Raw genomic sequence first — 22,629 nt, forward strand, 5'->3', positions numbered from 1 at the left:
TTATATGGAGCATTTTACAAGCAACTTGGGACTTCTTTGGATAGATGGCTGAAATTTAATCATTTTCTGGCACAGACTGCTTTTCTTTCCCACCTCACATTTCCAAAGCATTATTTCTAGGGCAGACCTGTTCAGATAGTGAACCTTTATTATCACATTTGATCTGTCTTTGAGCACTTTCCAAAAGAAAGGCTTCCACAGATCTCCTAGAAGATAAAGGAACAGGATGATTTTTCTCAATAGCACATGTTCATCCTCCCGCCCCATTCCATTCTCAGCAAACTTAATTCAGCTCTACAGTCTGGATTTTATAATCATACGGAGCATTATGTATGAAATGCATAAAACATCGATGTGCTAATGCTGCCACCAGAGACTATCTGATAAGGAAGTAAGCATATCCCTTTGTACTCTTAGGGCATAAGTGTTTGCCCTGAACCTCTTTATAAAAACAACTCATTTCATTTCTAAGCATTTTGGGTTTTATTTGTATTAAGTAGCCTAGGTCTGCCAGTCTGCTGAAGGGAAATCTGAGTTTGATGTAGTTTTTTAGGCAAGGGTAACTGGAAAAATAATCACAAATGATGAATGTGAAAATTAAGCTACCTCTAGAGTTTATGTTTTACAAGTATGAAATCGATCAGTTAATCTCCCAGCTGATTTAAAACATATCTGATTATTTCTGATGGTTCAAGATGTAATGGTCTGAAAGTCTTAATAGAATTCTTAGACTTACCTTTATTAAAACCTGAGAATCTGAAGATATAACTGTCTGGATTGATTACTATATTTCTGCTGTGGAGAAAAATAACAGCCCTGAGTGACTGCTTGCTGTTCACATCTTCATTAATGTGCTTAATATATTTCTGTCCCTAGAGAAAATTAATTTTTTACTTCTTTTGTATTGTAGTTTCACTTAAACTTAGATTCTTTGAAGATAGTTGGATGGCAGTGTGACATCTGAGTCCCAGAGATCAATTGATAGTTGTTAAAGATCATGAAGAATGGTCCATTAAAACAGTTAGTATATGACAAATAACAACGTTTGTGTTTAGTGTAGAAATTTATCAACTAGACAGAGCACTTATTCCTGAGACCCGAATGAAAGTCTACTTGAACCAACTTATTAATCAGTCAGTGCCGTAGTCTTAACAGACTGTCTTATTAAAGAGCTCTAGATATACTAAAATTGAACTCTAATGTGATAGATACTATCCCTGAACCAAAATCACAAAGCCCACAATTATTACTGAAGACTAAAATCTATGAAAAAGAAAAGTAAGCTTTTTTCTCCCTAGGACTGAGATGTTTTGCCTCAAATCTTTGCCTCTGATTACTTACAGTATAGTGCCTACCGTGAAATGTCTGCCTGTGTGGCCGATTCTTCTCCCACTCTCTGTTTAAGGCAGGATCATACACCAAGATATCATGACAAACTTAAGGACACAGTGATCTCTCCACCTGCATGTATTTATATAGACCACACTGCAGAATCTTTAATTTATAAAGATTTTCAGGGAAAAAATGAAGCACTACCAAGGGAAAAAAAAAAGGAAAGATTGTTCTGGCTGGCAAGTGGTATTAATTCTCAGCAAGATGCTCTGAGCTTAGAAGGAATCATCACAGCTTTCCACACTCCCTGTGGAGTCTGTGAGGGTAGACATCCTTAAGAGCTGTGAGTCATGGGGTTGAGCACTCATGACAACTGCGTTGAATATCATCTCAAATGACAATGTCAACCAGTGAGTATTGATTGTCTGGAAGTGCTGGGTAGAGAAGGATGCTTGAGGCTAAGTTTAAGCACAGCAAGAAAGAAAGCCATAATAAATTAGTGACATCTGCACGAGGAGAGTTTAGGGTCATAATGGAAGAGAAGTCTCAGCTTTTAACCTCGGCAGCCCACTTCTGGCATGATGTTGACCTTTGCTTACCTGAGAGGGAAAGTGTGCACATTTCAGTAAACAACCAATAGTTGCTTGATGTGATCAGTAGCCCTTCTGGTAGAAAAGTGCCAGGTAATCAGCAATTAAATGGTTTACCAAACACCTGCGGTGACCTAGGTGAGAATCTTTTTTGATTTCTTCTCAAGGTTTTAACACTTGATATCTGGAATTAAGCACAATAGTACTGAAAGAGACCCAATTCCAGTCTTCCACAAAGTGCAGAAATCTTTTAAAAAATACCTGTAGACTTTGGTCTCTGCCAATATAGCTACTGTAAAGGGAAACATTCCCTTCTAAGGCAGTCTTCTTTTTCTTGGATAGTCTATTTCTTAAAAAGAGTTCTTTTGTGGACTGAGTTGAAATTGACCTGGTAAATTTGACATTGTGGTTGTGGATCTATTCTGTTGAAGAAAACAAAACAATTCTGCGCTCATTTCCACCTGAAAATTCACCAAATATTCACCCAAATAATATAAAAACTCTCTTTACAGTTTTTGTTGTTGCTATTGTTGTTTAAACAACTCATCCTGCTTCTTAAACTTCTTGTGGCCAAAACAAGGCATTTGAACTTTTGCTTTAAAGTTTTTTCACCTCTTTCTCAGAATTCATCTAGTTATATCAGAAAATGGGGGTCTTGTTTGGCAACATATTTCATTCTCCAAAACTACATTCAATCTATTATCAAATTCTCTTGATATTTCCTCTAAAATGCCTTTGAACCTCTCTTTTTTATTCAATCTCTACCCTCTCCACTTGAAGCCAAATGACCTTTAATCTCTTGCCTCTTCTACTGCAATTGCCTCTGAAGTAGATCCCCCATCACCTCTAGCCCCTTTCTAATACATGATCCAAACAATTTGTAAAAAAGCAAATCTACTTACCTTACTCTGTGCTTAAATTCTTCTGTAGCTTTTCCTGGCACTTAGAATAGGAGACTTAATGTTACTCTAAAGGGGCTACAACAATCTGGCTCCATTTTTTTTCACACCGTTCTTTCTTATTCATATATATGCCCTAATCACCCTTTCTTCTTTCCATTCCTCAGTTTTACCAAGCTCTTTTCCACCTTAGGGGCCTTGATTATGAGACTGCATTTGCTATTATCACTACCTGGAATGAAGCCTGCCATCCCCCAACCTTTATTTGCTTTAAAGGTTGCTTCTTCAGAGAGCCTCCCTTGACAATATGCTTCATCCCAATTAGATCAGATCAGTTTATTTTTTTTTATTGTAGTGTTCCCTTTCCTATCACTACTTATTATCAAACGTTTGTTTGTGTGATTATTTAAAGTCTTGTCTCCTCCTCTTGACTTTAAAGTCCATTAACAAAGGGATAAAAGATTAGTTTACTTTTCATTTTCTCTGTTTATCTAATACTAAGCACAGTGCTTGCCACTGGGTGTCAATAAATATTGGTTGAAAGATATCCATATCCATTACTGATTATATCTCCCCTTAGTCTTCTCTTCGCTAGGCCAAACACTTTGGTTCCTATACTATTCCTCATAGGACATAGTTTTTAAATCCCTCTCCAACTTGGCCACATATTTTTTGACACATTGTGGTTTTCAATGGTCTCCTTTAAATATAGAAGACTAATTGCAATATGCTAGATGTGATCTAATAACTAGAGAATTTAATGGGACTAGTCTTTTTTTTTTTTTTTTTTTTTTTTGCAGTACACGGGCTTCTCACTGTTGTGGCCTCTCCCGTTGCGGCGCACAGGCTCCGGACGCGCAGGCTCAGCGGCCATGGCTCACGGGCCCAGCCGCTCTGCGGCATGTGGTATCTTCCCGGACCAGGGCACGAACCCGTGTTCCCTGCATCGGCAGGCGGACTCTCAACCACTGCGCCACCAGGGAAGCCCCGGGACTATTCTTTTCAATGTCTTTCTTACAATGTCTATTAATTTAGCCTAAGGTGGTGGGTATGTTTTTTTAGCAGCCGGATCTCACCATTGGTGCATATTAAATTTATGATTAACTAAAATCTATAAATCCTTTTCTTTCTAAGTTTCTTAGCTAGAGAGTTCCACTTAAAGTTGTGCATTTCATTTTTTTAATGATTTACAGAATTATCACTTATCTTGTATCAAGTTATATTTCTTATTGTCATATACGGTATTGATTATCATTTTCAGGTTTGTTTCATGTGTAATCTGGATAAGCATGTTTTCTTTGATCATGTGCAACAGAGAAAAGGCAAGTACCAAAGACAGAACTCTGTGTTTTACCCCTTCCTCATCCTCAGGTAGGGGTCAGGATCCACACTACTTTGTTCATAATTATACATGTATATATACATATATATATACACACTATATTACATTATACATATTATATATAATTATACATATTGTATAATATAATGTATATATAATATAATTCATATATGTTTTAATAAGCTTACTTAATAAGCTTTTAAACTATGTTGATAAAAAGGTAGTAGTCCATCCAAATATAAAGTCAAAAGCATTTTATTTCCTTAGTTTTGAAACGAGTGTTGTGCTTCAATTATTTTAGTGTTAATTAAAAACAAAAAAGTTAAAATTGTTAAAGTCTAATAATAACCGTATCTTATGAACTTTAGCTATATATATTTACATAAAGATGAAAAGAATAATTCTGAAAACTTTGACCTAGAAGGCCTAGAAGACAAAATGGTAACTGGATCTTACTTTCCTCTTTAGTTATTGACTTATTCTAAGAAATAAAATTAATGGATGGAATACCAAAAAAACTTGTGATAATTTGACTCATGATTATTTTAGTCTTTATAGAACCATTCACTAGGAACATTCATTATTCAAATTCCATTCAGAAAAGCATTTGCTGGGCTCCATTTCTGTGATCAGCCTGGTAGAAATGTTACTCTCAAAGGCAGGTTGATACATTGGCCTGTTGGGATCTGTGGAGGAGAAATGGATGGAATTCTTCTAGCTTGATGAGAAATTTGCATATTTCACAGCTTCTTATCTATGAAGCACCCTATTTAAAAAATCTTGTTTTGTATTTATAATTATGTTGTTCTGGTGAGCCATGGCAGGATGTGGAGATGTAAAAAAAATGTTGTTGGGTTTACCAAAGAAATTTAAGTCTGGAAACTGCTCTCAAAAGCTTTTTCAAACAAACTTGCAAACAACTTTATAAACTGATGGGAGATAAAATGAATGTTATATGCAACAGAAGGATGGAAGTAGGAGAAAAAAAGACAGAGAAGATTAGAGTAGTTAAGTACATGAGTTATGCTCAATATTACGACAGCAGTAAGAAGAAAACGTGTAAGAGAATTTCTTTTGTAATTTTTTTTCTAATATAAATCTAATTTTATGTTATAGAAATGTTATTAGGTATATTTCCCAGATAATAAAAGAAACCCTGGATTGATAGTGCCCTACTACTGCTATCATTACTAAAATGGTTACCTCTGCAACTACTACTATGTTAGAATAGACACCGTTTATTGAACTAACTTATGTGTCTATGGATACACAAAAATTATTTTTTTATATCATTTATTTTATCTATACAAAAACCATATGAAGGGCTTCCCTGGTGGCGCAGTGGTTGAGAGTCCGCCTGCCGATGCAGGGGACACGGGTTCGTGCCCCGGTCTGGGAAGATCCCACATGCCGCGGAGCGGCTGGGCCCGTGAGCCATGGCCGCTGAGCCTGCGCTCCGCAACAGGAGAGGCCCAGCAGTGAGAGGCCCCGTACCGCAAAAAACAACAACTACAACAACATATGAAGTAGGTATTAGTAAATGTCAGTATTCTGCCCATTTTACAGATGAACATGAGGCTTGGGGGTTAAAAAACTTGCTTAAAGTCTCACAGCTTATAAATAGCAGAACCAGAAATGGAGTATAAATCTTTCTGGTTCTAAAGATGCATTCTTAATTTTTAAACTCTATTGAAGTGAACTTTTTGCTTACCCAAATTAGCTTCTTACAATAACATTTATTAATCAAAGACTTGCCAGATTTTGACTTCACTCTTTCTCTTCGTGGAATAATAAAGGGTCATAGTATTGCCAAGATGCAGAGTAATCAATATTACTGTTGAGAGATGTAATAATTGATGTAAAAGGTAGTTCTGGACTCTCATGATTAATATCAATAAGTTAACTCATCACTTATATATATAATTATATATATATATATTAGATATATTTTCATAATTTGATACTATTATTGACCGTATTCATAACCCAAAACACAAATATCAAGAAACATAAAAACAGTGATTTCATTAAAGGCATCCATGTTCTTTAGAGGTGGAGAGTGCAAATTTTATTGCAAATATGATTTTGGCAAATTAACTATAAACAGTCATTAGAGTCTGGAAATGTGAAAATATACTTCATTTAGGTATGTGTATATATTCATGATACTATCTTGGAGTGTCTTCATTAAAATGTATACCTTATTGAAAAAAAAATATATGTGTACATGCAGTCATGCCATGTTTCATAAACACATGATTATATTTTAAACACATCCAGCTATACATATATAAATAAATACGCAAGCAGACCCCCTACTTACAAATGTTTGTGTTTCAAATTTTTTTAAAACAGGTACGCTTTTAAGTCAGTAACTACAATTTATATATTTAATCCACAATGCCTGAAGTAGTATCTTAAGTGCTATTTAAGCTAAACCCAAACACCCTGTACAGTATTGTTTCTAGAGGTAAACTTAATTTCATTTAACAACAAGTCTTAATAGGATAGTTATTGTCCCACAGACTATGCTAGATGTTAGCAATACAAAGTACAATTCTCAGGAGATTAATAGTCTAGTACGGGATAGAGAAAAGCAAATCAATCATCTGAGTTCAGAGGGATACAGTGGTGTGGTAACACAAAGGTGTGCCATCATAATCAGATGAAAAACCAGTAGAACTTCCAGAAATGAGGTCATCAGTGCCCTGAGGGTTCTGAGGGATGAAGAGAAGTTAGCCAGACACAGATGAGAATGATGTGGAGTTGGGGTGTGGGGAGAAATGTACTATAGAGTTGAGACACATAATGAAGAATCCTCTCCCTTTTTCCTTTAAGAGAAGGTTTTTCATCCTTGGGGGCTATTGACATTTTGGCAGGATAATTATTTGTTGTGGAAGCTGTTCTGTGCATTTAGCATCATTGCCTGACTTCTACCCACTAGATGTCAGTAGTACCAATATCTGCCCCCCTCTACCCGAACCCAAAATGTCTCCATATATTACCAATGTCCCCTGGAAAGCAAAATCATCTCTGAGAACTATTTCTGTAAGCAAAAAGAGAGAGAGAGAGAGAGAGAGCTACCTTTGGGTACTAGATTAATTTGCTAACTTCATGTTGACAAAAAAAGGGCAAATCATATTTGCATTCTCCCAAGTTGCTCCCTGGATGTCCTAAATTGGGGTAGATAAAAGATAGTTATGTGGATTTCTTATGTACTACCCAACTATCTGGGATCTAGTACTTACAATTTAGGGATTGCCTATTTATGTATATGAGTATAGGTACATACACACACACACACACACATTGCAGAGTCATAAGTCAGAATACCTCTGATTTGGCCATGATCACGATACTTAATGGTTATCTACCTTTCATTCCTATGTCTTGTCAGAAAAAACTTCATGAACTTATCAGGATAAAATATATGTCTTGTGGCAGAAATGAGTTGAATCAACTTTACAAACACCACGATACTGAATTCCAAGTCTCCTTAAAGGGGGAACATCTGGTTAGTGAAGTTTCATTATATTCCTCTTTAAAGAAAGAATAAGCTATGAAAATGGTAAAATATGATTGACTTAAAATACAATATATCCAACTTCAATCATTTTCTAAATCCAAAGATATTTTTAGATGAAAGCAAAGGAGGTCATTTCCAAATCATTTTGTGAAACTTAAGCCTACCCAGAGGAAAGGTAATTTTGTTTGATCCTGAACATCAAGTGAATTTGTTCACCAAACCATTTATTCCAAAAGCTAATTAAAATAATGTAAAATTGATCCAGTATAGGTTTAACAAAATTAACTAATTATAATCTGCTTAAACCATTTAACCTTTATAGTTCCCACAAAAAATGTTTGATTTTCTTTGGAAAAATAAACAATGTGCTTTAAAAAGGAGGTGCCTCTTCATCTATCTTTCTTTTTCTTTTTTCTTTTTTTCCTTGGTGGGCTATCCTATGCTAAGATGTCAGTATAGCAAATAGAGTTGATAAGCAATTAAGGGAAAAAAGTAAGATTTTCCCCTTAAGTCAAGAGCACATGTGAAAAGGAGGAGAAATATTATAAGATGAGGAAATCAGACTCTTTACTTTTTGGTAGTAACAGTGAGTTCTGTTACAGTAAGCATTGATATTAACACCTCAGTACTTAAACCTCTAAACAAAAATGAAAGGTATATCAATTATTCCTTCAGTATTCAGATTGATCTGTGGACAAAATAAATATATACTGCAACTTAGCATTTGTTTGTTTTCAACTTCTTTCCACTTATTCAAGTCGTTGTCAAGCATACCCTAAAAAGTTCAACAAATTGAAAAAGTCTAATTGTCTGCCACTGACTACATTTATTTTATACTTATCCATTCTAATCACAGACAGAAATACCGAGTAGATAGAGGTCAAGATTTGGAAAGGTTTTTAGGGGCTCTTAAGTGTCCATGAGAGGTATAAAATGGTATGTAAAAGAAGAAACTTGCTGTGACAGCTCCATCCTTTAAAAAGAGTGGAAAAGCTAGGAAACACCTTAGGGAAAAAATGGTAGAAGTAACCATGAGAGTTACTTCTAAGTAACTCTCATGAGAGTCCCCAGAGACTTTCTAATCCACATCTGTCTATTATTAATTCATTATAACTTACTACTTTATTTTGGAGATAAAATTGTCATTTATGTCACTCCTAAAACCAAATGACATGATGAAAGACTCTTCCTGGTAAAAATATTAACAGAATTGACTGTCATTGCTACATAGAGACAAACAAGTTATACATTGGGGAAAAAAAATCTGTGAATATTTTTGATAACAGTGAAGCAAGTCACCCATTATACCGAGGTTAATTTGTTGGCTCATGATTTCCACTTATCCAATGATATCGAAACATATGAACAAAACTCTACATCTAATCAGATTTTTTATTGAATTGTGACCTTTAATCCACCTTCTTCTTGATTATGAATGACAGTGACCTTTATCTAATTTAAAGCAGACACTCTGATGCAAAAATATGCAAACTACACATGTAAATTCTGAATCAAGCTGAAGATGAGCATAATCTATTGGGGAGAAATTATTTCAGAAGACATTTATTTTAAGGCCGAATGAGGTATTTGAAAGTAAGTGAATTAGTCAGCATGTGAATTGTTGGTCGGGAGAGTTGCAAAGACCAAATGCTGTTTATATTTTCTCAGCTTCTATTTAGAAAAATGGCAATGTCAATATACATATCAATTTTTATTATTCTACTCAGCATTTTAGGGCATTCAGGAAATGATCACAATGTAATAAAGTCAGACAAAATTATTTTTCAGAGAGATTGGCAAACTGTGCCTGAGTATGCAATTCATTTTCATTTCGATTCATTTTCTGCTGCACGAAAATCTGGTAAAATTCAGCCATGGCATGTGTGGCATGTTGACTTCCTGATGATGTTTTATCTCATTAAGAGGAACTTCGTGCCCAATAGCAGCTGGCAGTCAGCAGTGTTTCTAGGATATATTTAGAAACTACTATCTCAAGGAAAAAAGTTAGAATAATAAAAGAAGCACGTTTGCATTGAGAATCGGATGAACATCCTATACCAGACCTCCCTTTCTTGATTCCCCTTCTTTGTACTGGCTCTTTCCTTTTTCTGTGGATTAATACAAATGGTTCTGAGCTGACATTAATGAGGGCAAATCCTGCTCTGGGCACAAACTAAAGCAGCCTACTCCTGTAATCCACTCTCCCCTTTCTCAAGCCATTCCATTCTACACAGGGCTGTTAATGCAGACTGGACGTTGGTGCTTCTCAAAATATATTTTGTTTTCTATACGTGCAAAAACACCAAAGTATAAGTGTATCACATATGCCTAAAACACATGATCCACACATATGCCTAAATCACATGATCCACGTCTGCATTTTATTACATAGATACACATGCATATGGGTTTATATATGATGAAGATTATGTCACAGCAGGAGGCCATTGAGAGCATTTTGCTGTCAGAAACCCACCAATCTCTACCTGGCACGAGCACGTACTTTCTCGATTAACACCAGGGGGTTGTCAGATTGCTATATCTGAAATAAACAGATTTATCCTGACAGTTAATCAGCATTTTGCGCTGCCTAATACATGTTTATCTTCCACTATTGATATAATTACACTAAAAGTGCACTTAATATAATCTTTCATAGGAAATTAAACAGATTTTAATGATATACTTATAATGGATTGGGGACAGAGTTGAGGGAGAGAAATATCGATACTAGATGTTTTGGGAGAACACATATATGAAGCAATGACGAGGCAATCAATGAACATTGGAAAAAATCAATGACAGTCTGTGTTTAAGAAATGCATTTACATAGCTTCCAAAGAAATCAGAAAAATCTTGCAAAGCTGTGAAATACCCTCCTGATTTTCTCATGCTTCTTTTCTTCTGATATGTGCTCTCTGCTCACTTCACACATTAGAAAAAACTAAAAGAACTAAAAAAAAAAAATTCTCTTGAATGGATTTTATGTTGGACTAATTCATAGACAACACTTCCAAAAGTTCTCATTCTGGCTTTTGAACTTGGGTATTGGGAACTCTCACAGTGGCCTGCACAAATCTTACTCGGAAGGAAATTCAACAAGGTCTGTAGTTAGCTCCTGTCACTAAAGTGCCTGGGAGTACAGACAGACATGCCATTTTAAGAGCCATAGAAATTAACACATGTTGGTCTTTAGGCATCAAGACTTAAGGATATTAAATCAGGATCTGGGAAGCAGAGGTAGTTGAAAATATTAATTTTAATCAAAATAATAAATATAACCCCTAGCATAAGAAACATCTTTCCTAAGAATTTGCTATTCACGGCTATAATCAGGCTCACTGCCACATGAGAAGACCTAAGAATTTTAAGTCTGACTATCCTCAAATACTAAGCTAACAGTTAGGATCAGTGCCCTGTTGTCCCTCAAATCTCTTTTCTTTTCTTAGCTACAAATTAAAATTAAGCCACGAAACATCTAAATACATATGTCTCTGAGCGGGATCCAGAGTTATGGAAATTTGATTTTGGACAGAAAACAAAATGATATGAGGAAGTACTGTTAAATGTCTTCCATGATCTCAGCATTGTTTGGAGCATATAGGAGATATCATTTCCTTTTTTACTATAAAACTGAGAAGTGGGTATTTTTATTTCCAGAAACTCAGAGAGACTAAATAATATTCCCGTTAGCTGGGATTCCAGCCCAGGTCTGTCTATCTGAAGCCAGTGTTCTTTCTGTTTCTTTACACTTCCTCTGTAAACTCAGTTCACGTGATTTTAAATGCCTTTGATTTTTGTCTTCCAATTAAGGATGCAGACTTTAAACCATGTCCTATATCTCTTGCATCAGTTAGAAATAATGCCTCCATAGTCATCTGCAGGCTGCTCTGTCCCTCTCTGAATCCAACAAAATCTCAGTAGCCAGTATGCAACGGCTTTTCACTTGCTAATCAGGAGAATTTCACAAATCGTCTTTAACATCCCCGTGGCTAAGGACCAGAAATGAAGTGACTGTGAGCTGAGACAACAAAATATCTCTAGCAAGAGGCCAGAGTACCCCAATGCGGAGGGGCAGCCATAATTTTAGTGCCTTTACCCTGAATCCTCCGAGGAACTAAGAGATTTTTGTTTCTCCTGGATCTTGGCACCCAGAAGGGGATAGATGGGGAGCCCTGCTTCCTATGCAGGTGGTGAACCCCAAACTGCTTCTTCTGTTTTACTTCTGCCAGAAATGCTTCCTGAAGCTTATGTCTTATTCCACGCATCCCAGCCTTTTTCCAGGAGTGCGTTGGTTGACAATCGTACCTTTCAAGCTGCCTTGAAACCCACTCCTCCTACAGGCTCCATCTCTATCCTGCTTAGGTGTCGATGTCTGCTGGGTAAGACTGGATTTACCAAACTCCTTTTAGAATTTGATTCATGGCTGTAAACTTCCTCTGTGGGATTTCTTACTGGACTGACTACTGTATAGTTTGCATTAAAAGCCACCTTATATCCTCTTTGCTTTCATCCTTATTTAGGATCCCAACCGCATTTAGTGTGTTCATTCCCAGGGATCCAAAGCTTTAGGCCAAAAAATAATTTCTCTTTGAAATTAATTACACTTTCTATTCCATTTATAGTGTATGAAGATTTAATGATAGAAGTTAAAAAGCTGTAAACTGTGGTTAATGAGAAATGCCAAGGTTTGAATTCTTTAACATCTTCTAAAACCCTCTCTCATCTCTCAAGATCTCTCTCCCTTCCCCATTCCTCCATCACCTGCCTTCTAAATTGCCCTATTTTCTCTATCTTTTTCATTCTCCTCCTGCTTAGATCTTTCACCTTAGTTCCTTCACTAGTTGCCTCTCTCTTTAACTCCTAAACATGAGAAATTATATATATATAATCTTATCTATTGAAATAATCTCTTTTTCTGTTGCTATTTTTAAAATTGAGCATGTATAAACTTTCATATTCTGTCCCCGCATAGGTCCAGTGTCCAGAATATAGCTAAGTCTTAAATGGATGTATGTCCCTCTCTTTGCCCTTGAAACAAGATTTTTAAAATATATAAACTAAGCTAACTAGATTTTTAAAAAATTCAATGAGTCATTCAAATATGAATCAAGAATACTCTCTGACCTTCACACTGAGTCAAGGTCTGTTAAGGACACAAACTAAGTATGATTTTTTACCCTTAAATAGTTTACAAGCTACTTAAAATATAAGAATATAATCCATAAAACAAACAGGGAAATATAAGAAAACAACACGGTTAGAGGCTGACTTGTGTGGTGTAAACTGTTAAGTGCTGTGAATATGCAGGGAAGAGGTCTCCATGACTGTGGGAAAGACACTTGATTAATATTTCTGGGAGAGGATTGATAGGAAAGTAACATATATAACAACATCCATAAACAAACAAACCAGACTTTCCAACCCTGATTTAAGGGTTCTTACAAATTTTGGCTTTGCTTTCCAAACTTGGCTCTTAAAAGCTAGGGAAGATTTATTTTTGAGCCCAGATGTGTGAATAACTGTTCAGTCCAAACTGATTGCCAATATATTTAAGAATTGAGTTATCTGAATATTTTTTGCCTTTCTCACAAGCTTCCCAGAATGAGAACAATCTTTTGATTTTATTTTTAATTTCAGGAAATTAACATCTTTTAGATAGAAAATTCAGTTACACAGCTGACGCATTTAGCAATGAGGGACACGGCCTTCAATGGTTTTAGGTCATTTTTAAACTCCTTTGAATTTTTACATCAACACATAACTTATAACCACCATGTCCTGTTCTCTTCCCACCCCCCCGTCCGACCTTTCCTTTTTTTCCAAGGTAAGTATATCAACCAAGTAATAAAGAAATCAAATCTGAAAGGAATGTCTCACAGGCTAAGGAACTCACTCAGCAAGAGATGATGGAAAGGTAAGCTCAAATTTAAATTAATTCCCAACCTTTCCTGTACCAATGGTCTATGTCTAACTTAGCTAATCCAGGCAAAACTGATATTTTAAAATAACTTTAAAGATAGGTTCGCAGGCTTTCTGCCTGCCAGCAGATAGAGGATCTGGATATATAGGGCAGTCCATCTGCTTGATACTTCAAATAAGATCTAAAAAGCATGCTAGTATCACAGAAAGGCATCATTTTTTTTTTTTTTTTCATTTGTTACTGGAGAAATGTGTAACTTGCTCAGTTGCTACTGACCCCTGTTTCCCACATTTCTGCCACTTGATTATGTGTTAGTCCTGTTCAGATTTTTGTTTACACTGCATATTTGATAGTCGAAGGTCAAAGGAACACAGTCTTTAAATTAGGTTTCTATGAGTTCTGTGTATAATAGTTCATCTTCTTTCACAGGAGGGGTGGGGTGAGGAACAGCAGGAGAGAGTCCAAGTTATTCAGAATAAACGGACAGAACTAAAGCCACAAATGCTTCCCCGTATGGACCTGTTCTTGTTCATTTCTCCCTAGCGAGACAATACCTTCCGACACAAGAACAGCTAGTTATCAGTTCAGTGTTTCAGAGTCTCACCATTTAAAAATGCATTTTCACTTCATTTGTGTTCTTTATCTGCTTTTGGAATGCGCTGGTATATTTCAACTGGGGAAATTTTCATTCATATGTGCCCATGGAAAGAAAGACAAGGAAAAGGGCTTCTTTTCACTACCCAGGAGATTTTGAAGAAAGATGACAAGACAGAAGAAGATATTTTTTCTGAAGGGAACAGTTGTTTGTATGAAAATTTTAATTGTTACCAGAACTTCAATGCAGTTGCAAGGAAAGGTAGTTAGATAAAGCCTCAGGTTAATTTCCATCATTACCAAAGACTTTACACCAGTGAAAAATTCCAAACATATAAAGAGATGTCAATCTTGTTTTTAGACAGGGGGAAAAAAAAGAAGGTGTTGGGTGGGGGGGGGTGGTTAATGCTTCAAAGGCTGTCAGTAGACAAGCTAGTCAATTACAGATCTGATTTAGTTCTTAACTCCTTGAGATAAAAGACTAATATTCTGCAAGAGTAACCATTTCTGGCATGTATTAAATGACAATACTTTTAAAAACTCTGCTCTGATGGTAATACAGATAGGAAGGAGTGAAGAGCTGTGAAGAGTTGAAAAATCAGAATCAGATATTTGAACCAAGACTACAAATGGGTAAATAGTAATGTTTTTGCTGTGAGGTGGAGGGATGTCCTTATGTGTTTAGTTATCTGAGCTAATTAGCCAGGAAGGCATTATTGTGTGATGTTTCAAAGCCAGTTTCAAAGCAGATGGGTTCAAATCTCAGTTTTACTACAACTCTGTGGCCTTGGCTAAGTTATTTAACTTCTCTGTACCTCAGTGCCTTTATCTATGAAATGCGGGTGATGGTTCCATCGACCTCACAGTGTTATACAGATTAAATTAAGACAGATGAGACAATTAGTATCTGCTGAGTTTTCACTTAATATTACATTTAATTCATACACAGCAATGAGTTTCAAGATTTAGAAAATAAATACGGTATGATACAATCCTTCCTGAGAAAATTTTCAAGTCTACAGATGATATAAGCATTGAATGTCTGCTGATGAAACACATTATTTTCCCTCAGGCAGGGTTGCAAGTTTCTTTGGCCCGACTGAACACTTCTGAAGTTACAGAGAACTTATTAACGCCCTCTATAGCATCCTTTTAAGATGATAATTTATCTTTTTAACTGTACTCAGTAACGCCAGCAGGAAAGAGCCAGGTGGGAATAACAACATGGTGTTATATACAGCTACAAGGTTTACCAGTTCTATAGATTCTGCTGCAAGGCACACTAAAATGGAATAAAATGTAACTTATCTTGAACAGTTGCTTGAATGAGTTACTAGAGGAACGGCAAGTTTACAGAGGAAGCAAAAGAAACCCAGGGGAGTTGAAGGCTGTGACCATTTTATTTAGGATGCACAGTAAAACCTAACTTAAGGCATACAAGTTAGGTCTTTGGAGAGTTTCCTAGGAGGTTTGCAAACAAATGTGAAAGTCTATAAAATGTGTGCTTTTGAAATAACTCTGTGAAATGATGGTTGGAGACTCCATGGGGGAATGCCGTCATACCTATCAAATACTAGTAATTTGGTTGAAAAGAGAATGCCTCCTTGTTTGCATTTTCTCTGTCCCCAAAAGATCTCCCTAGCCACTTTTTATATCTATACTCAGCTTGACTGCTGACAGAGTATTACATGGCGTTCCTTTGTTCTGAAAGGGCATCCTTTAGTTTCACACTAGTCTCAGGTTCACACAGCCAGGCAATCCCACACACCTTTCCATCTGGTAAGGTTTTCCTGTGTCTGTTGCTTCTCTCAAAGTCGTTTTAATTATGAAAGAATCACCCTCTACCATTAGTGGCCAATCCTTTTTCTTCTCCCCTGTAACGCTGAAGATGTGAATGGAATCCTCCAGTGACAGTGTCTGGGAAGAAGATATTCATGGGCAACTACATGATTAGAATAGATAAATTCAATTAGCCTTTCTTGGGAAGGCTCAGTTTACTTTATCACTCAATATTTCAAAGAGTTCTAAAGAAATTCTAATTACTGTATAAGAAATAAGTCAAATTCCTTTTCTCTCACTGTGAAGGGCTTTTATTACCCACTGCTGTAAAACATATATCTTTTTTTTTTTCTGTTGCTACCCTAGCAGAGTAGCCTGCATACCAATAGGATCACTAAAATGCCACGAAGCAGAACATATTTATCTGTTAAATTCTGTGTACAGTAACCTAACAAATTCCAAAGACAGAAAGATTGCCCTCTGTACAGTAATACTTGTGTAGATGTCTTCTTTATGCTAACAATGACAGGGCTTCATACCTTGTACTGTACTCAAAAATCAGAGTGCATTTTTTTTAAAACAGAAGACTCTGCATCAAAAAGAAAAAGAACTGCACATTTTTGGCACTGAGATATTTTATGTGGATAATAAATTTTTTCCCTTGAACTCCACTAACTACAAGTATCTACCTAGAAGATGAAATCTAAGATTTATGTCATCAGAACTATTCAGTATACCAGAGGATCTTTTTCTGTTCTTTTCAGGACTGTCAACTTTGTTTACTGTTTATGTTCAATTCTATACTATACAAGAGATTAAATAGTCTTGTCATAGCCACATGTCAAACCTTGTCAGAAAAATAAGGTAATAAATGTAAAATGATATTAATAAGGAGTGCTTTCAAAGACATATTAGGTTTATTGAAATCTAAATTGTAACTGGAATATAATTATATTTGTACTAATCAAAAAGATTTTTGCATAGACATTTAGTATGTTTTAAAATTGAAATGACTGAAAAATGATTAAAAAATCATTACAAGTAACTTCAAGGAAACACATATGAAGTAATGTAAGCCCAGGAATTGCCTTCATAAATCAACATGTATATCGTCAAATCTTGTTAGCCTCTTACATGCATTTTTAATCCAAAGGTAAGCATTTGGCTATTGAAATCGGTCTTAAAAAATGATATCAAAAGGTGTTATACAAACATAAGATTTTTTTAGCCTTGTTACATTAAACTTTTTTATAAAGCAATTTCAATCTCAAAACAATAAATAATAGCATATATAATGACAGTAACTGAATCCTAACTTCCACATAGCCTAGTAACAATCTATGAATTGTGAAGAATAAATCTATCTGACAAGCTTGTTAGCAATAAGGCCTTCAGCTTCTTGCTTTGCAGCAGAATGAAGTAAAATCTATCCTTTTCTTGCTGTTGTTAAAAACATTTCAACAGTTAGTTCTTTTTCACAGAAAATGCTGCAGGAAGGTTCCAGGTTAAAAAAAAAAAAAAAAAAGCACGGTTGAATTGTACACTTGGCTATTACTGGCCAGGATACATGATAAGTTAAAACATACTAAGATTATTTCTTTTAAGAAGGAAAACTTGATAGAGGTTTGTATTTCTATATTAGAGAGTGGACACTATCATCTTTCTGGCGTTGTAAAACTGAAACTGGCTGCAGGGAAAATAAACATTACAATTCCCCGGCACTTAAACAATTGTACCTATACGGTTAAGTAACAAAAGCGTGAGGCACCTGGAATCACAGCATTTGTGCCTAATGCCAGCAACAATATAAAGCATTCAAGTGACATTTGATAATGAGCAGACAGTGGAGGCATCACACACGTCTTTAGAAGAATCAGACTTCCTACCTTGAAAAGACAGATGGAGGTAAGTTCCTTTATAAAAAAAAGTTGTAAGTAAAGCCAGGCAGCAGTTGCAGTAAATTGAGTCCTTTCAGTCACTGTATACATACAGCAATTCTGCAATAAGGGGAAAAATATAATGGGAGGAGCGGCTGTGAACGAGTGACCTCCTCAAGCTGAGTCCTCTCTGTGAACCAGGCATTGAAAGCCACTGCTCCTGATTTGCATGGATTATCTCCACTTGAACAGATACAGAGCAGATACATTTAAATTGAGCTGGCACAATGGCAAAGATATGGAAGAGTGAATGAATGAGGGGCAGCGCAAGAGAGGGAGAGAGAAAGAGAAACAGACACGCGACCGGAAAGCGTGCATGAGCTGGCGCCGGCAGAACTGCGTCTCCGAAGAGCTACAGCTCCCTCTTCATGTCACAGCTGTAAGATAAAAAAGGCTGTCATTAAGAACTGGTTAATCATAGGGAAAAATTTACTCAGATCAGCGGATGCTCCACCTGATCCGATTTTTATGAACATTTTATGACTGTTTTATCATCAGGATTTTAGACACTGAAAATCTTTTGATTAGTAGACAGGTAAACAAATTTGGATAAAACGCTGAGTTTTTAATGAGATCAGAGCTTTGACTCGACTGGAATATGTGTCAGTAAAGAAACCTAGATTTGGTTGTTAAACAGAATATTTATTTTGAAAGAAAATTAATACCTGTTAACTTTTAAAGAGCTAGTGGTATATACTGCAATATAAAAAGAAAATGGTATGTAAATATTTATTAATGATTAATTATTTGAAAGGATCCAAATGTACAACTAAGAAAAGAGGATTTTTTTAAATTTAAGTTGCTAATTGTTTCTTTTTTTTTCCCTTCATATTGTCTCTTGCTGGCATTTCAGAACAGAAGAAATCCATTTTTCTATACAATACAGATGTACCTTAAAGTATACAATTGTTTGATTTCCCATTTAGCATCTTCAGAGCTTTATACATTCATATTCTCATTTTGCAACGAGAAAGAGGAGAAGGGAGCATATGATTGTAATTCTTGCCGCTGGTCACTCAATAAGTCCGTGGCCTATCTCAGAAGAAAAGAATAACCCTCATTTAGCAAGTTAACATGAAGCCTGCCTTCTCTTTGTGTAAAGGTGTCTGTGGATACCCAAACAGCGAGGGAATTAGGTCAAATTCAAAGGAAAAATCAGTCAAACCAGCTGGTTGACTGAATTGATCATAGCCTTGGGGAAGCCAGTATTAACTTGGCATAAACCAAATGACATCAGTTAAATGTGTTTCAACAAATGACACTAAAACTCTCAGCAAAACCATGTGCGTGATATTTGCAGAAAGTAGTAAGGAGACCAGTTAGATTTTTGCTGCCGCTGGGAACCCACATCTTTCCTGTCAGGAAAGATAAAGAATTTAAACACAGGATACTTACAGGAACTTTGATTTGATGGGCAGATACTTTAAAAGAAATCTCCAGGAATATGCCAACATATATTTCCATGCGATTTAGTGAAGATCTGGAATTTCTGAAGTCTGCAGACTTAGTGACTATACTGTGTTTAGGAAAAAATTGCTTGAAAGTAAAAGGGTGAAGACAGTAGTTATTTTATGATTCTGACATCCAATAGTCTGATCGCTCTCTGAGTGGATGGGTGAGTTCTAAGGTTTCTGATATCAGTTTGGAAACAGCTTGTACACAGGTCAGATTTGGAATGTTACTGAGGTCTTAATGGTACTTTTCAGGTTGTAAACTCTTTGGAGTCAGGGACCATGTAATACCCTTTAAACTGTTTCCTCAAACATTTTGAAAGTGTTCTTTACATATTTTAGATGTTTCCTAAATGTTTGTAGAAAATATATTGGAAATAATGGCAAAGCACATATTCTCTCTACCAGTCGTTTCATGTAAAAATTAGATTCAGAAATTATAATCTCTTCTGTACCCACATGAAATAAAAGGAATGAAATATAATTTAAATGTCTTGTCGTATATAGGATCGTAATAACAATAGCAGCAGTGCTGGATTGTATATTGACATGTAAGCTTAATTAGGTACCTTCTTCATTATACCAGGGGGTACCTTCCAGAGATAAAAAGGTATGTTTAGGATTTGAGTAACAATTTTCTGAGCACCTGTGCTGACTTGGACAATTACCAGCTTTGTGACCATGGGCAAATTACTTGTTTGTAAAATGGGGATAATAAAATAACCTTTATTATATTGTTGGTGTAAGGAATAAAGGAAAGGGCTTAGCATAGCACCTTGGTAAACACTTAATCAGTGTAACCTCTTGCTACAATTATTATAAATCTGTTTCCATTGAACTTGATTGCCTGTCTTTGAACTGGAAAGTGTTATTACAGTGTCTATTGGATGTAGAAAAAGGTGGACTTCTTTGTCTGTTCTTGGATTTTTCTGACCATTGTATGAGGAGGGCTTCTTCCTGGTCCCTGACAGCCAGAAGGGCTGGTGCCTCTACCTATTTATAAAAGACAGAAATAGAAATACTATTCTCAGGAGGGTTAGACAGTGTTGTAGCAGCAGATCCACCTGATGTACGGGAATAGGAAATGGCTTGTGTGGTATGACGTGAAGGGCACCCAGAAGCTCCTGGTCCAGAAATATCTTCCCATCTGTCCCTTCTTATTTCCTGAAATGCCACAATTAGGGGTTCATTTCTATGTTTTACTGGCTTCCCATTCTCTTTTTCAATGCACATACTACTGGCAGTATTAACACATCAACAAGTTTACACTTAGAGTAACACATGGATTCATAGTTGTTTTAATTATTCTATTAGAGACGCTTGCTTCTAGTAACTTGCTGAAGATCAGCAATGCCAAGGAAAAGCCAGATTTCAATGAAGATGCATAAAAGCCCACTTGGTATACAGGAGTGTGTGGGGATGAAATCCTAACGAGGATGGTGCTCTACCTGTGCTCGTGTGCACTTGGATGTGTCAGTATGTGAGAGACTCTGCAGCAGGCACTCAGAGAGTAACGTGGAGGTGCTGGCCTCTGGTGCACTGGGATGAGGAACAAGGACTCATTTATTGGTTCAACAAAGTGGATTGAGTGTTAGCAAAAACCTGGACTACATATATGAAAATAAATGGGGACTTCCCAGGTGGCACGGTGAATAAGACTCCGCGCCCCAATGCAGAGGGCCTGGGTTCGATCCTTGGTCAGGGAACCAGATCCCACATGCATGCTGCAACTAAGAGTTCTCATGCCACAACAAAGGAGCCCGTGAGACGCAACTAAGGAGCCCACCTGCTGCAGCTAAGACCCAGTGCAACCAAATAAATATTAAAAAAAAAAAAGAAAACAGATGATGCTTGATCTCATTTCTAGGGGAGATGATGGAAACAGGTATGTGAACAGGTTGATCCTAATATTAGATATCTGTACAAAGGAAAAGAACACAGAGGAAAAGCACAGTTGGAGTAATTAAGAAAGCCTTTATGAACTGGACAATGCTTGATATGACTCATGAAGGCACAGTGAGAGCTGTTCAGACAAGTAAGAGGTGCAAGAGGAGAGGTTACAGGTGTGTTCCAGGTTGAGTAAACATGGTACAGAGGCAGGGAGGCTTGAGAGAGACAACCAGCTGGGACAGCCTGCTCAGAGAACAGAGTGGAAGGATGAGGGGAAACGTGAGGGAAGAGCTGAGGACCAGGTCACAGAAAGGAGGCACAGACACAAGCAGTACAGAGCCTTTGTACCTCTGGGCCTTAGTCTTGGACTTTCGTCCTTCCTCTTACTCTGTACACCTGGTACATGTGTTCACCTGGATTCGCCAGCCCTGCAAACACACACATAAGCAAATATTTAAATGACAAGGAGAGCTGTCCTCAGTGAGAAAAGGGGGATATATTGCCAATTAGATTAGAGATTTAAGTCTTTGGGGAGTTGAAATATCCCCAAATTGTTTGTGAGAATCTGCCACCCCATTCCCTAACCTAAAGTGCTGTATGGCATACTGATATATGAATTAAACTTAATTGTGTTTGGAGACTTTGTGATGAAGCAAATCAGGGTAGAAATCACTGCTGGAGCCCTGGAACTCATTTAGCATATAAAAAATACAGCACTTTGAAATCCTTAGTGAGACAGATTACCAGCATTAATGCCATTAATACTAATGATGGTTAATAATTGGAAAATCATATTTATAAAAGTAATAACAATAACAGAGTCAAACCAGATAGCAAACCTCCCAACTCTAATATAAAATGCTGTATTATAAGTTTCCCATTTTCTTCTATTGCTTGAATCTTGGCTATTTTGACATATTTATCCAGAAAATATTGAAGTTTCTATACTTAACCCAGGAATGACAAATTGCTTCTTGTAAATATTACACTTACAGTAAAATTCACTGTAACGTAAATGGTTACATAGATATTGGACCCAGTAGTGGGAAATATATTTGAATTCTAATAAGGACTGGTTCAAGTCTAAAAACAATTAATAACTGTCAATTTCCCATAAACACAATGACAAGTAAAACCTCCAAAAAGGGCACCCAAACCACAAATGATTACGAAATTATGCTGATTAACAAAATGACTGAATACAATAGGATTCTTTTAAATTATCTTTTGATTGTAGCACCCTCCCCGACCCCCATGGAGGTGGAAAGAGTGCAGTTTAGTTCAACATTCAGCTCTTCCCCGAATATTTTAAAACTACTTAAACTTCTGTGGCAGTCAAGGAGGTGTGTCACGTAGATGTCTCTTC

The 22,629-nt window shown here is 36.4% G+C and overlaps 1 long non-coding RNA gene across 1 annotated transcript in view; it reads right to left on the reverse strand.

Annotated features, from left to right (window-relative positions):
• LOC114899752 overlaps positions 1-18,217 on the reverse strand; it is a 253,117-nt gene extending 234,900 nt beyond the window's left edge. The window contains exon 1 of the long non-coding RNA XR_003794642.1: positions 17,872-18,217. This is a non-coding gene — a long non-coding RNA (uncharacterized LOC114899752). The remainder of the gene's footprint in view (positions 1-17,871) is intronic.
• Between the last annotated feature and the right edge of the window lie 4,412 nt (positions 18,218-22,629).

This window comes from Monodon monoceros, unplaced genomic scaffold (genome assembly GCF_005190385.1).
Source record: "Monodon monoceros isolate NGI ecotype Baffin Bay Population unplaced genomic scaffold, NGI_Narwhal_1 Super_Scaffold_18, whole genome shotgun sequence".
In the NCBI taxonomy this organism is placed as follows: Eukaryota; Metazoa; Chordata; class Mammalia; order Artiodactyla; family Monodontidae; genus Monodon; species Monodon monoceros.